The sequence below is a fragment of the Panulirus ornatus genome, chromosome 67 (assembly GCF_036320965.1).
Source record: "Panulirus ornatus isolate Po-2019 chromosome 67, ASM3632096v1, whole genome shotgun sequence".
NCBI lineage: Eukaryota > Metazoa > Arthropoda > Malacostraca > Decapoda > Palinuridae > Panulirus > Panulirus ornatus.
The window spans coordinates 7,118,938-7,134,065 of NC_092290.1; the positions used below are offsets into that span (position 1 = coordinate 7,118,938).

The following is a 15,128-nucleotide window of genomic DNA, read 5'->3' on the forward strand; positions in this document are numbered from 1 at the left end:
TACGATCCTGGAGCACGGCGGTACGATCCTGGAGCACGGCGGTACGATCCTGGAGCACGGCGGTACGACCCTGGAGCACGGCGGTGCGACCCTGGAGCACGGCGGTACGACCCTGGAGCACGGCGGTACGACCCTGGAGCACGGCGGTACGATCCTGGAGCACGGCGGTACGACCCTGGAGCACGGCGGTACGATCCTGGAGCACGGCGGTACGATCCTGGAGCACGGCGGTACGACCCTGGAGCACGGCGGTGCGACCCTGGAGCACGGCGGTGCGATCCTGGAGCACGGTGGTACGACCCTGGAGCACGGCGGTACGACCCTGGAGCACGGCGGTGCGACCCTGGAGCACGGTGGTACAATCTTGGAGCACGGCGGTACGATCCTGGAGCACGGTGGTACAATCTTGGAGCACGGCGGTACGACCCTGGAGCACGGTGGTACAATCTTGGAGCACGAGGGTACGACCCTTGGATACAATGACCAGGGTAAGAATTAGGTTAAAAGCCAAGCCATTTATAACCAAAGGGGTCGTCCCATCGCGATGAAAGGTTGCACCGTCGTGCTCTGGGGGGTCGTACACCTTCGTGCTGACGAGGTTATGCGGTGGTGATGTTCAAGTTCAACGTTGTGTTCGTATCTGAGATGAGATAAAATCTCGTTCTGCAAGAGCGTTTGTTCCCCTTCTCCCTCGTATTTGTTCCTCCACTCCTCGTGTATACGTTCGACAGGGCTGTCCTGGTTGATACCTGATCGACCGGGCGAATTGTGTGGCTGCAGCTCGCGGGTTCTCACGTCCGTCACAGTCTCCCACACGTGCACGTCTCCCTCCGTCGGCCACACTGCAGAGGAAACCTCGATCTCCCAACGATGGTTGCTGAGGTTTAGGTGATTGTGTTATCGGGCGGCGATAACTGACGCATTGATACCCGGCTGATGGTGGTGAGATCTGGTTGGGTGGAGGGGGGTTGTCATTTTGGTTTGATATGTGTTGGGTGGTAGTGATGATCTCTTGTGGTGAACTATGACAAGTTTGGTTGAGGTGTGGTGGGTCGGTTGACGGTCTCGACCCTGCGGGAAGTACTGGGTTTTGGGTGGATCTTGTTACGTCTCCTGTTCGTGTAGTGGGTCAGGGTAATTTTCGTGGGTGTTGTTAATATCTCGTGGTTACGTAAGTTATACGGGAGTCAATGTTGACGTTTGATGTATGGTTGTGTTGATACACAGGAGGTGGTAACACCTTGTGGCAGTGTTGTTTTCATAGAGTGTTCTTATACACTGATCTACTATTGGGTGTTGGTGATAGGTGAGTTCTTATTGATGTCTTTGGAATTGTATCAACATATAGGACCACCATTCGTTTGGTAGTGCGATGTATAATGTCTTATACTTGTTGGTTGTGTCCGTATTTCTTGAATGAGAATGGGATTTTTGACTAAACTGATATGTCTGTGTCGTTAGCGTTATGATACAACCCGTTGCATTATATAACGCATACTTTTTGTACACACACGCGTACAAATATATATATATATATATATATATATATATATATATATATATATATGAAAGCTTAGTAGAACTGATGGGTAGAAGCCTTAGAAATAAAAGACTGTGTCCCAATAGGAACGTTGAATAGTGCAGCGCTCGTGAAGGGGGAGGAGGCAATCAGCCTTGTCAGAAGAACCAAGCAATCACCAGGATCAATAGTGGAGATACGCCAGATGATAACCCCGCGATGACGCCACGCGTCAAGATAATAACTGGTAATGACGTCGCGTACACAAAGAAAACACCCAAGGGAGGTATTGATATCTGGAGGTTACAGCTACGTGTCCGCCAAGTTGCCCCCCGACGTGTGCCGTGCAGGAGGGAGGGAGTCGGGACGGGAGATGCGTGTTTACGTCGTGACGTCACAGGGAGCCAAGTTGAGGCGAGAGACGTTCGTAACTGACGAAAAAAAAGATAGACTTGGTAAAAAGAAATTTTCATTGTCTCCATCAACCAAAACATTAGCTTCTACTTTTCCTATATTGCAGTATAGGATTAATGAATTACAATTACACTATTTTTTTTTTTAAATGGAAAATGTGAGAATTTCGTTTTCGTTTTCTATGCACATTTCTGTTTTCTTCATGATTTAAATAAGATATAAGAGTGCAGTTAAAAAGTTAGATAACGCATCTCCTTGATGACATAGACATGCGTTATCGTGGCATCATACACGCTGATGCATATCTGTCAAAATGTCGAGAAGTGTGTGATTTTTGTCTCTGCATTTTGAACTTGGATCCCTGAGCGAACCGGTCGTCAGGAATATTCATTTACCAAGTAAGTGGAAATTTCGCTTCCATTAACAAGCCACCGAGCAATTGTAATTAAACACACACACACACACACACACACACACACACACACACACACACACACCCGTCTAATGGACTTTGGGGAGGAGAAAGTCTTGGAAAACAGTGTCGTATCCAGAAAAGACATAGACTGAATGGTAAAGGATAGGATCTTGACCCCCAAGCTGACTCGTGGTCCTGACGAGGTACACAGCCCACCTGACTGTTCTGTACCATCATTAAGATCTTCCCAAGTGTGGGGGAGAGTCACCGGTAGTGATTCTCGTATCGCACCACTGTCGTCTCTATGGTAGCGCCAGGTCCCACCTCCGGTCATGTGGGCCTTGTCTCAGTACGTCATTTGACGCGGGTCGACGCACTACATGGGAGCCACAGCAAGACATTTTCGATGCGGTTTGTTCGCTCTGTGTCTATGGCGATTTTACCTCAATGTAAGGTATGGTTTACTGTGGTTGTTATGACCAGTGAGAGCCATTTAGAATCGTAATTAAACCACCCCCCTTCTACTCCCCTTCCCTATCCCTTAAAACCATTAAACAGATTAAACAACAATTTGGGCCAAGCTGACTATTTTTGTCTTGTGGGGGGAGGAGAAGCGTGGTGCTGGCACGTCCGTAAATCACGTAATGAAGAAATATGATTTAAAATCAATTCCCGGGCTGGTGTGAGGCGGGTCTATCACACGGCCATAAGTCAATGACAGGCGCACCACACGATACCTCCTGTGCTCTCCCACACCCCGCGCCCCTCACTCAGTGCTCTAAGTACTCCGGGGCGCGTGGCAGTGTTACTACCTGCTCGTGGCTCCTGACCAGCAGTAACAAGCTCCAGAGTGGAAGGACAGTTTGGGGGGGCGGTTATAACAGGCAACGGTAGGGAGACTTTCGTGGTTACCAAGAAACGATATAGTATCTGTAAGAAATCAGTTACTCAGTGGTTCCATTTAGACCACTCACCTGCCACTCTCTCTCTCTCTCTCTCTCTCTCTCTCTCTCTCTCTCTCTCTCTCTCTCTTTGGGGAGGAATTATATTGGGTCGCGGGGGAGGGAAGAGCACAAGGAGGGTAGAGATATATATGTATATACGACTGATGGAATGGTGTTGTACGTATGTGAGGTACAGGATGGAATGACCAGTGACCTAATGGGAAGGAGAGTATTGTAGAGAGCGACAGGTTGCACATGAAGAAGGGGAGAGGGGGAGGGAGGAGGTGTGTGAGAAAGGTAGAGAGATGTCAAGGGAGGGAATGGGGTGTATTAGAACGAGGGATGAGTACTGGAGGGGGGCAAGTGTACGGGAGGGAAAGGGTTGAGTTGAATAGAGTACGGTGTGTAGGGGCAGAGGGATGTGTGTGCTGAGGGGGGGTCGGATGTGTCCTGCAGGGAGGGAGGGAGAGACGGATGCGTACTTCCTGCAGGAAGGCAGGTGTTTAGGGGGAGGAAGTGAGAGGGGCAGGATATGGGTTAACAGAAGGACATTGATGTGAGGGACTTGAGAAGAACTGTACTTGATAAAAAAAAAAGTGAAGGAAATTGTACTAAAGATGAAACATGTAGAGATTTTAGAGTGAAAATGTGTGCAGAAGTAAAAGAAAGAAAATGGTATTGGAGAAGTCGATGATGAGTGGTCAACTTTTGGGAAAGAAAGGATAGGAAGGCATGACGAATTATTGAAGCCGGAGAGCAAATGAAAGATGACAAAATATACAGAAAAGGAAGAAAACGCGAAAAGAAAGATGAAAGTTTTGAAAGGAAAAAAAAAATGATCAGTAAATGTGGCGAGAAAAACGAAATAGATTCATTTAACGTCTGGAAGATAATGACCAAGAAACAATAGTCAAACATAGTGTGCCTACTGAGGCAAGAATACGAATGATGAAGTCACTGAGGTGAATAATGATATGTACCCAAGTTCAAAGTGACACTTTGTGTGTGTGTGTGTGTGTGTGTGTGTTGGGTGGAGGGTAGATCAAGGAAGTAATGACAGGGTAAGAGAGAGTTGTGGTAATGAGAAGGGTATGGTTGAGAGTGTTGAAGAGCGTGTGCTGACATGGTTTGGACACGTGGAGAGGATGAGTGAGGAGAGGTCGGTAAAGAGGATGGATATACGTGTTGAAAGTAGAGGGGACAAGGAGAAGGAGGAGACCAAATTGGAAATGGAAGGATGGAGTGGTACAGCTTTTGAGTGCTCGACCGGCCCCTTATGGGAAGGACGAGCACCTGGGTTAGGTGGTGGCCGACAACCGCGCCCAGGATTCGGATCCATGGAGATCCAACACCGGGCTGGCCAGGTGCTGACTCATAGTCAGTAACGCTAACTAACTACATCGATGTCATTCATTTCCTCGCATGTCTCTACATCGTCTCTATATCTCGTCCCCACTGAATCCATTAGCTTCATCAGCAGCTCTTTAACTGGTAATTTATTTTCGAGTTTATGGAAAAGTTTTGGATCGTTTCCTGCCTCGTCCACTGTATCCTTTTCAAAGTTTTATTTTCTCTTTTACCTCTTAGATGTCAGCTGGGTATGTTGCCACCCGTGTCCTCATCGCTGCGCCGTGATAACTTCCTTCGCTTTTGATATCTCTTATTGACCCACACCTCCTTTTGTTTATAATCTTCCCATTGTTTTTAAGGATAAAGGCGCCCATGTTCCTTCACTGTATCGATACGAAAAGAATGGACGCGAAAGGGCGAAGGAGGAGGCTGATAAATAGGGTGTAGGAGGAGGGCGCAAGAACAGACATCATCGCTCTCGCCCGATATCCCCGTGTTCTTACCCATAAATCAATAGCCTTTCCCACCTGGCCAGGTTATCATTAGGAAATTCCCTATTTTTACCAGGGTACACACGGCCAGGGGGAAACATAGAGCGGGATGTGGACTTCACCTCTATGCTTCAGTTGTCGTTGGTTCTTGTAAGGGTCATCCCGTCCTGGTGTATGTAGCTGTGAGGAGGAGTGTGTGCGCGAGGCTCCTGCTGTGGGTGATGCGGTCGCAAAGTGGGTTTCTACTGCAGGTGGCGTCCGTCGACGGGAGGCAATCTTGCTCGCTGACAGTCCTCACGACAGGTGCCTGGACACCGGCTGGCCAACCAGGGTTGGTCTAGGGGGTTAAGGATAAATGGAGGTTAAAGTGGAGAGGACAGAGGCAAGGCTTGGGGGAGGAAGGGGCGAGGACAGGAGTGGTGAGGAAGGCGGGTAGGAGCTACGAAGAAGGTAAACATATACGCCACAGAGTACCTAGGTCCTCCTCCCTCCTCCAGGTGGGGGGTCACTCGCCGCTGGTGAATGCCTGGGATATTGGCGGGGGGTTTCATACGTCCGTCTTCATCCAGGAGGGCCGTGCTCGGCGCTCAGCAAACATGGCCAGTCAACAGAGAGAGAGAGAGAGAGAGAGAGAGAGAGAGAGAGAGAGAGAGAGAGAGAGAGAGCTGGGCTGGCGAAAGATTCATCCCCGTCTTTTGAATCTCGGCCATCACCAGGCACGACGGGTGGAGGGCAAACGACTCATTTGGTTGTCATCTACACTGTCAAAGCTTCTCGGACTTTAAACCACACGTAAACTCGTATATGGTTTTCTGTAGGTGCAGAGCTGGTGACGTCGTGTACAGCCGCGTCAAGTGTGTACACACATCCCAGAGTCAGCGTCAGACGGCTCTTGCCTCACCTGGTCATACAACCTTCCCTTACGAGTCCCCAGAAGAGGTCTCTCCCGGGCCTCACTTCCTCCTTACATTCACTGACATGTATCTCACTGATGTATCCTCTCGCTCGCCTCCGCCATATCCACCTGGTCCGTATATATACATAGAAAAAAGATATTAAGTGAATCTTCTTCTTTTGCAGTTTTTGTCAAATTTTAATTTTCTTTTTTTTTCGTGGGGGGCTAGGCAGCGCGGTTCGATGTTTGTGTGTCAACTGGGCGCGCGAGAGATATTAAGAGGTGGAGTGTTCCAGTAAGCGGGACTTCTCCAGGCCTTGGATTGCCTTGCCCCTAAAACCAATTTCCCGCCCAAGTTTCCCGCTCCACCTTTTCCGCTCCTTGAATTTCAATAACCATCGGCAAAATTCAAAACAGTTTTTTTTTCCTCTCTCTTTCTTTCTTTTAAATACAAGAACGAGTCAGGAACTCCGTAAACCATATCCTTTTCATTTTCACTTCTCGTTTCGACTGTGTCGTAGCGTATCCCGCGTCGTCTTCCTTCTGATTTGCGTCCTGTGCGTCGTAGATTCGCGTCGTAGGTTCATCACTGAGGTGACTTTAAGTAGACTGAGTGTTAGGGGCAGACGTGGTCAAGTGTCTTCGGTGATGATAAGGTTGGCTTTGAACCTCGGCAACGGTAAGGTTTAAGCAGCAGCCACAGCAGGAGGAGCAAGGGCAGGCAGGAGTGGTTGGTCGTGACGAGAGGCAGGTTGGAGAGCAATGATTACCTGTCATAGGGGAAGAGAGGAGGCTGGATAGAGGTTCCTCCTCTTTGTAACCGGTATGGAAGGTAGTGACCCGCTGGTAATAACAGACGGTGTGGGAATATGTGCAGAGGGGAGGGAGAGGCTGGCCGGCAGACCCACGTACCGGACTGGGGAAGTGTAAAGGAGGAAAATGAAAAAAAAAAGAGCTTTTGTTAAAGAGGGAGCGGTAGGTCAGTCGGTGCTTTGTGAGATGTAAAGGGTTGGGGCCACCTGAGGGGTGGATGCTGCATCCTGACTTGAGGGAGTAGATGGTGGCTGATAGATAGTATGTGGGTTCTGCTTGAGATCATTATTTCTCCCTTAATGTACGATGATAAGATTTATTCCAAGTATGTAAAACAACAAGAGGAGAGAGTACAGGAATATTTTAAAGGGTATGTCATGATTTTCTCTGGTATGTCCGACATACCAGGGGTTTGATAATGGTGGCAGTCTTTGCCGGGACGGCGAGGCTACTGTGGCAGTCCTGCACAACATTACCTTTGAAATAACATATTTACAAACGCAGAGTCAAGAGCGGAAACAGTGGAAAGAAGCCATGTTCGAGTAAAGTGTCTGTGAAGGGCAAGAGCTGGGTACAACGGGTGCACAATACATCTACGGCGAAGTTTGGAAGTAGTCGTAGTAGTAGCTGCAGGAAGAAGAGGTTGTCCCAGGTATGGTGCGCCCTTAAGAGTCTTGAGATGACAAGGATTTCAGAAGGATCACTGATGGAAGTCATGGATGCCCCAGGAAGCCTTTATGCACGGAGAGACTGATACGCTTTTTAAACGGACGCTCAGAGATGAGATGTGGACGGTGCTCTGAATAATGTTCACGTAGGTGAACTTGCTCACAACTGCAGCAGCTTACTCGTCAGGTGTGTGTGTGTGTGTGTGTGTGTGTGTGTGTGTGTGTGTGTGTGGAGATGAAAGGAAAGAGTTGCAAAATCAAAATAGACGCCAGACATCAAACTGGTTTAGTTCTGGGAGGGAAAGTTAACCTCCTCCGCCGATCTTGAGACACAGGACGATCAACCTGATTCGGGGAAACCAGTGACCTCGCAAGAGACGACGTCGTGACGAGCCACAAGGAACCCACCCGACGCAACTCTCACGTCGCCCTCCAACATGACCAGAAGACTTCCTCTTGGCCGCTACCCTGCACCGCCGACCCTCTCGCAGAACCAACCCTTCAGTGTTTGTTACATGTGCCTCGTGGGCGTTTTCAGTTCCTCTCTCTCTCTCTCTCTCTCTCTCTCTCTCTCTCTTTTGCACATATCCCTCCTGCGACTGTGTCAGTCCAAGGTACGATCACATCCCGGCTGGCACACACCCACACACACCGACCCACCCACCCGAGTTTGCATCAGTTTCCCCCCCGGGAGTTCTACGCGTGAGTTTTGTACCAGGTAAATTAGTTCCAGCCCGCCCGCCCGCCCACCGCTGCCTCGCGCGTTGCAGCAGACACTGCCGGCATGGTCGCTGATATCATTATTAGTCATGACGATATTGAGTTTTAAAGGAAGGTATCACAAGCGGCCACGCCAGTTTCACAGGACCCGACTCTGAAATGTCACCACCGTTGGTATGAAAATAATGACTTCGGGGTTCTTTGGGTGAGGGAAAGATATAGTTAGGTAAACTATATATATATATATATATATATATATATATATATATATATATATATATATATATATATATATATACAATCTTCTTGCCTTTCTTCAAAACGAGTTTCTTCCTCCACAGACTTATGGTTTGTACCATCATTAAACTCACCACCAACAAGTACCAGAGCTCAGTGTGACGAAGGACAAGCCCTGGACGTACGTGTAGCATGTGTTCCGCTAAGGCCTGAGAAACAAAAGAGGCACGCGAGGGGCGGGCGGCGCCATTTATCTGTTGTTCGTGTATATACCTGACGCTGGAGCCTCTCGGGTCGGGGAATTGCCTTAGATGGTGCTCTCCCATCACGATATATTTCCCCTGGTTGGTTATATACGTCTCTCCGCGGCCACCGTAAACTCGTTACACTTACACAAAAGTGGTGCGGGTAATATATATTTCTCGTGTGGCTTAAGGAATTGAACGGTGCTCACTTCCACCCCGGATGCTTTATTGGGGGGAGTTAAATCCTCTTGATGAATGGCATCCTAAGGTCCACTTCTCTCTCACAGGAATTTATATACGACGAGATTTTGAGTATTTATTTAATGTATGCTGAGGTTTTATATATATATATATATATATATATATATATATATATATATATATATATATATATATATATATATATAAATAACAGACACAAACGCAGATACACATGCGCTTATATAGCTCCCAACCTCCCTTCACACACACACACACACACACACACACACACACACACACACACACACACACACACACATCTTCCCTGTGCCATTTCGTGGCCTCACACATGGCTGTACCCATGATAGCTCGGAGGATTGCAAGACACCAGCGCCAGGAGGTGGTGAGAGATGGGCCCCAGAATCCCATTATTTCCACTAAAGAAGAAAAACGAAGGAATCCATTTGATAAAACGCCCCCCCTCCCCCTTGCCCATCGCTCATGTAAATTCTCCAGGATTTCGGCTGAGCCTTGTATCGCCCGGGCATCGCTTCTCCTCCATCTTGTTGTCCTGGGGCGGGTTATGTGTCCACTGAACGGGGAGAGTTGGTTTGATAATGGTGTTTTGTCGTGTGTGTGTGTGTGTGTGTGTGTGTGTGTGAGGATGCTCATTACTCCCCCTCACGAGCCTTGTTCACAAAGGTGGTGGGTTAGTGAACCAAGAAGGCGTCTTGGAGGGTGAGGTTGTATCGGTGTTTTTGTGGTCGAAGCGGATTGATGATCTCCGTCTGTTCGTCAGAGATCCAATCCACTGGTCGGGACGTGTTTCTTCCACTCGTCACGTCTCTCTCTCTCTCTCTCTCTCTCTCTCTCTCTCTACTTATATGTCACTGTTGTGAAAACTGACCATGTCGTGCTGAAGGTGTTTGGACATGGTGGGAGGATGAGTGAAGAAAGACAACTGAGAAAAGAAGATTTGCAAGTTGGAACTAGAGGTGGATGAGACGAAGGATAAGACCAAGAAGGAGATGGAGGGAAGGTGGCTTCCAGGTGCCGGAGTCTTGAACGTTCCGGAGGATAATAGGTCTGTATGGGATAGAACAAATTGGAGCGATGTGGTATACGGGGGGCGCGACGTGCACTCAGCGGTCTGCACCTGGACATATAAATGGTCAGGAAAATCACTTGTATTGGTCTGTGGTGCTGTGTTGTAGACGGTGCACTGTGCGTAACAGCTAGAGGGTGGATGTGAGCAGATGAGGCCGTGGTTTTTTGTCTGCTTCTGGCGTTATCTAGTCAGCGCGGGACACAACGAACAAGTAGGAAGAGACGAAAAGATAGCCTTACTCTTTTCAGCCCATCTATCTATTTCTTTGTATCTATCAGTCTGCATGTTTGCACATTTATTCATCTGTCAGCCTATGTATCATCCTTCTCTCCTCTTCTTTCTCTCTTCTAATTTATTTCTCCCTTCCCGTTTTCTCTGTGTTTCCGTATGTCTCCCTCCTCCTCTTACTACCTCTCGTATTATACCTCCTCTCCCCCACCAACCCTCCCCTCCTCACCACCGCCCCATCCAAGAGATTGGTGTCGTATTTCTCGCTCACTGTCTCCACTCTACTTAATTCCTGCCGCTGAAATGGAGTCGGTCTAGTTAAAAGCAGGAATATAGTGTATATGTTCGTACGTCTTGGGTGATGGAGGCGTGGGTGATTCTGGCTGCGTTTGTGTGTTGTAGATGTGTCTGTATATGTTGCCACTAAACGTGCTCCTTCGTTATGTCTGTTGTTCATGAAAGTCTCCTCGCACTGGGTGCTACTCTGTGGTGCTCCATATTGCACAGCATAGCGCAGGCATGAGTACACAAATACGATACACCTTAACAGGAAGTTTCCAGGGTGTGCTACCCTCACAGCTCCGTGTGGGACCTTACCTTACTATACTTGTACCTTAGGACCTTACGTGTAATTCGGGACCTTCCCTTACCTTCCCTTACGCATGCTTCGGGACCTTACCTTCCCTTACGCATACTTCGGGACCTTACCTTACATTACGTATACCTTACAGTGGTTTCGGAGGGCTTCTACCCCTACAGCACGGTTCGAGACCTTACCTTACCTTGCGTGTGTGTGTTACGATGATTGTGGAGGTCTTCTGACCCCAACAGCTAGGTCCGGGACCAAGCTGTCTTGTCACTCCTTTGGTCGTTCCGGCTATTTGAGGCCCTCGGTCCGTCTCTGTGAGCACTGGTTGTCAGTTTGTGTACTCACAGGGGCTCCTGACGACCAGGTGGCAAGGACGGGACAGCGAAGGTTTGCACGTGTGTACCGCTGGGCTCGCCCCAGGCAACTGGCGTCCGCAGTATTATCTTTCTCCAGATAACCTCAGCCGATAGCTTATCTAACCCCCCACCCCACCCTCTTATCCACTTATCTTACAGGGTTACTGAGTGTGGAGGTTGTCGACGGTGCCATACAGTCTGTTATTTTCATGATGGTTGTATCTTTTATAATTACGTACTCGTATTTTCTCTTCTCCTCTTATCCTTTTGCCACTTTCCTCTGCTTATCCCACTCATTTCCTTCCCTCCTTCCTCCTGCTTCCCTTTTTTCTCGTGTTGGTCCTTAGGAGGCTCTGTCAACACTCTGACGACGACGCATAGAGGGTGTGAGTAGATCGTGTGTGGCTGAAGGTGTAACCGTGAGTGAGGCGGTTATACATGATGAGGCTCGATGTGTTCAAGTGGCTCCCCAGCCAGACCAGGCATTATGTAATGTGAAAGGGGTCAGTGTTACTCATGTGAAGGGGTTATTGTTAGTCATGTGAAGGGGTCAGTGTTACTCATGTGAAGGGGTCATTGTTACTCATGTGAAGGGGTCATTGTTACTCATGTGAAGGGGTCATTGTTACTCATGTGAAGGGGTCACAGTGTTACCCATGTGAAGGGGTCATAGTGTTACCCATGTGAAGGGGTCACAGTGTTACCCATGTGAAGGGGTCATTGTTACTCATGTGAAGGGGTTTATGACCTGTCTAGCAGGGTTAGTGACCTGTGCCATGGTGATCTTGACTTGTACTACAGAATTGTGACCTTGTGACGGAGTGAGTGACCCATGTGAAGGGGTTGATGACTCGTGAGTTGTTAATGACCCCTGGGAAGGAGTTTGTAGAATACTTACTCGTCTGCACGAAGGGGTAGGTGACCTGTGCGAAGCAGGCAAGTAAGAAACACAAGAACTGTGTGAAGGAGGACGTGCTCTCACCTGCTGTGGAGGCGTTTGATGAGCCACAGTATAAACGGGATTGATTTCTCCGGAAGGGGCTTGTGACCCGGTTTGAAGGTGCTATTGAACCCTCGTGAGGAGGGTGGGGGTTTAGCGACCTGGGGTGAAAAGGGGGGGGGGAGGTTAAGTGTGAGCGCGTGTCGATGATCGGTGCCAAGCGGCACTTGAGCTGGGCCGCGCCTTCGCCCGACCTGGGAAGGTGTTTGCATATGCTGATGTGGTTCCCGGGGAGGTCTAATATCACACCGGCTGGCTGGGCTGGGTTGGTGGGTTAGTGGGAGGTAGGTAGGAATGGGACAGCCGTGTCTCAGCCGGCGGGAGGGACAACGACGGCATGGAGCCGTGTGCAAAGATTGTTATCATCCGATGAGACAGATATAGCAGTCTTTGCCTCCTTGATAACCCGCGTTCTACCCCAGAGTGGGGGTATGTTCCGCCGAGATTATGTATACCACCCGTAACGATATTCTTGCTCAGGAAATGTACGATACTGTTGCTTAGTAGATGTACGATACAGTTGCTCATGTACGATACTGTTGCTCATGTACGATACTGTTGCTGAGTAAATGTACGATACTGTTACTCATGTACGATACTGTTGCTGAGTAAATGTACGATACTGTTGCTCAATAAATGTACGATACTGTTGCTCATGTACGATACTGTTGCTCAGTAAATGTACGATACTGTTGCTCAGTAAATGTACGATACTGATGCTCATGTACGATACTGTTGCTCACTATATGTACGATACTGTTGCTCAGTAACTTAGCTTCTCTTCCGTTTATTCCGTACTGATACACTTGCATTGTGTGAGGTAGCCGTGATGGTCTGTCACATGTATTACCACGGGCCAGGGAGGCGAGCGTTGTGAGGGGGGGAAGGCCACAAGTGAGATATAAGGTAAAGAATTGGGGTGGTGGGCTCTGGTGCTGCTGGCCCAGGACGTGATGTTCGACACTGGTATTGCAACGGTGCAGAGCCCTAGTGTTGTGTTGTGTTGTTAACCTGCGTTAGCAGAGTCCCGGTGTCATGCATGGAGTCCCGATGTTATACGTGGAGTCCCGATATCGTACATGGAGTCCCGAGGTTATAGTGGAGATCGTGTATCATACGTGGAGTCCCGATATCGTACATGGAGACCCGATGTTATGCGTGGAGTCCCGATATCGTACATGGAGTCCCGATGTTATACGTCGAGTCCCGATATCATACACGGAGTTCCTATATCATACGTGGAGTCCCGATAGCATACGTGGAGTCCCGATGTTATACATGGAGTCCCGATATCATCCACGGAGTTCCTACATCATACGTGGAGTCCCGATGTTATGCATGGAGTCCCGATATCATCCACGGAGTTCCTACATCATACGTGGAGTCCCGATAGCATACGTGGAGTCCCGATGTTATACATGGAGTCCCGATATCATCCACGGAGTTCCTACATCATACGTGGAGTCCCGATATTAAACATGGAGTCCCGATATCATCCACGGAGTTCCTACATCATACGTGGAGTCCCGATATCGTACGTGAAGTCCCTGAATCGTACATGGAGCCCCTATATCATATCTGGGACGAGACTTCAATAGAAGCAGGAATGCAGAAGGCGTGAGCGACGATCTCCCAGCCCCAGCTGGGTCTTCTGGTGGAGAGAGCCGACACAGCGGTCGACAGAGGTAGGCAGGTCGCCTCTGGTTTGCTTCATTCCGGCCGATATTCAATACCATATCCCTCCCTCCCCAACCCCAGCATGTGTTATATAGCTCCCCAATCATCACCACGCGCGCTGTTCGCTGGCTCTGTATCCTGCCGCTGCTGTGTCCCTCCTTCCTTCCTCCCCCCACACACACACACCACCACCACCGGCCCACCATTGACAGCCAGTGCTCTCGCTTTTCCCTTCTTAATGAACCTAAAAATAGAGTTTAAATGAGTTTTTCGCCAACTTTTAAAATGTTCCCCCCCACCCACCCCACCCACCCCCTTCCTCTCCCCAAGAAGTTGATGCACCTTTCAACAAGAAAGGCTCTCTGAAGTGGTTCTGAAATTTCAGGCTAAACTAATATTTATCCCGACTTTCAACATCGATCTTTGGGGGGGGGGGGGGGGCTGCCCTGGTGGCCACTGGAGCAAGGATGTTTCGGAGGGGACGGCTCATGTATGGAGAGGAAGGAGGTAGTCGGGCGAGAAACGTGTGCCGCCAGAGAGAGAGAGAGAGAGAGAGAGAGAGAGAGAGAGAGAGAGAGAGAGAGAGAATCGCACTCGTTCATGGGGTCACAGACCGGTCATTAGGGGTCGCACAGGGCCATGCGATCGTTTAGAGTCATGAGGTCACAAAAGGAACTGGGGGGGGGGGAGGTCACACAAGTTCGTGGGGGTCCTGCACGGTTCTAGGGGGGTCCTATAGAGTCCTAGATCCCAAAAGGTCATGAGGTCACATAGGGTCACCGGGATCCTACAGGATTCTGGTGTTGTACAAGGCCACAGAGGATCATGAGGCTGCACAAATTCATGAGTCCTCATCAAGACACAGAGGGGTCGTTGCGAAGCAGGAGACTCCTCACTGGTGTTCCCAACACAGGGTGAAAGAAGGTTCAGCGGCAGACCTCAGGAACGCGCGAGAGGCCCCTCGGGTTACAGGTTGTCTTGGGCACGGCAGAGGCTCCAACGGGTCACACGACCCACTGGGTGACACAACTCAAGGCCGTTGGGTTCGCCCGTTGCACGAGAAGTAGAAGGCGATAGCAACACCCGGCGTGTCCTCAGCTGTACCGAACCTCGTGGTGTACCAGCATGTGCGGCCGCTACCACACACACACACACACAACACACACACAACACACACACACACACACACACACATCAGGGTAGGTCGCACGCCTGCCGCTAGGGAGGGAGGGGCCAGTCAAGGGTTGAGGAAGAGGAG

At 49.4% G+C, this 15,128-nt stretch overlaps 2 protein-coding genes across 6 annotated transcripts in view; one reads left to right on the forward strand and one right to left on the reverse strand.

Moving 5' to 3' along the window:
- Pi4KIIIalpha (phosphatidylinositol 4-kinase III alpha) overlaps nucleotides 1-15,128 on the forward strand; it is a 226,679-nt gene that overhangs the window by 39,816 nt on the left and 171,735 nt on the right. The window lies entirely within an intron of this gene.
- Nucleotides 1-15,128, reverse strand: part of LOC139747042 (carbohydrate sulfotransferase 1-like) — a 57,174-nt gene that overhangs the window by 15,428 nt on the left and 26,618 nt on the right. The window contains exon 1 of one of the 3 annotated variants that reach the window (XM_071658790.1): nucleotides 11,031-11,176. The exons of the other annotated variants lie outside the window; for them this stretch is intronic. The gene's annotated coding sequence lies outside the window, so the exon portion shown is untranslated. Of the gene's footprint in view, nucleotides 1-11,030; nucleotides 11,177-15,128 lie in introns of those variants that run through there. 3 annotated transcript variants of the gene reach the window in all.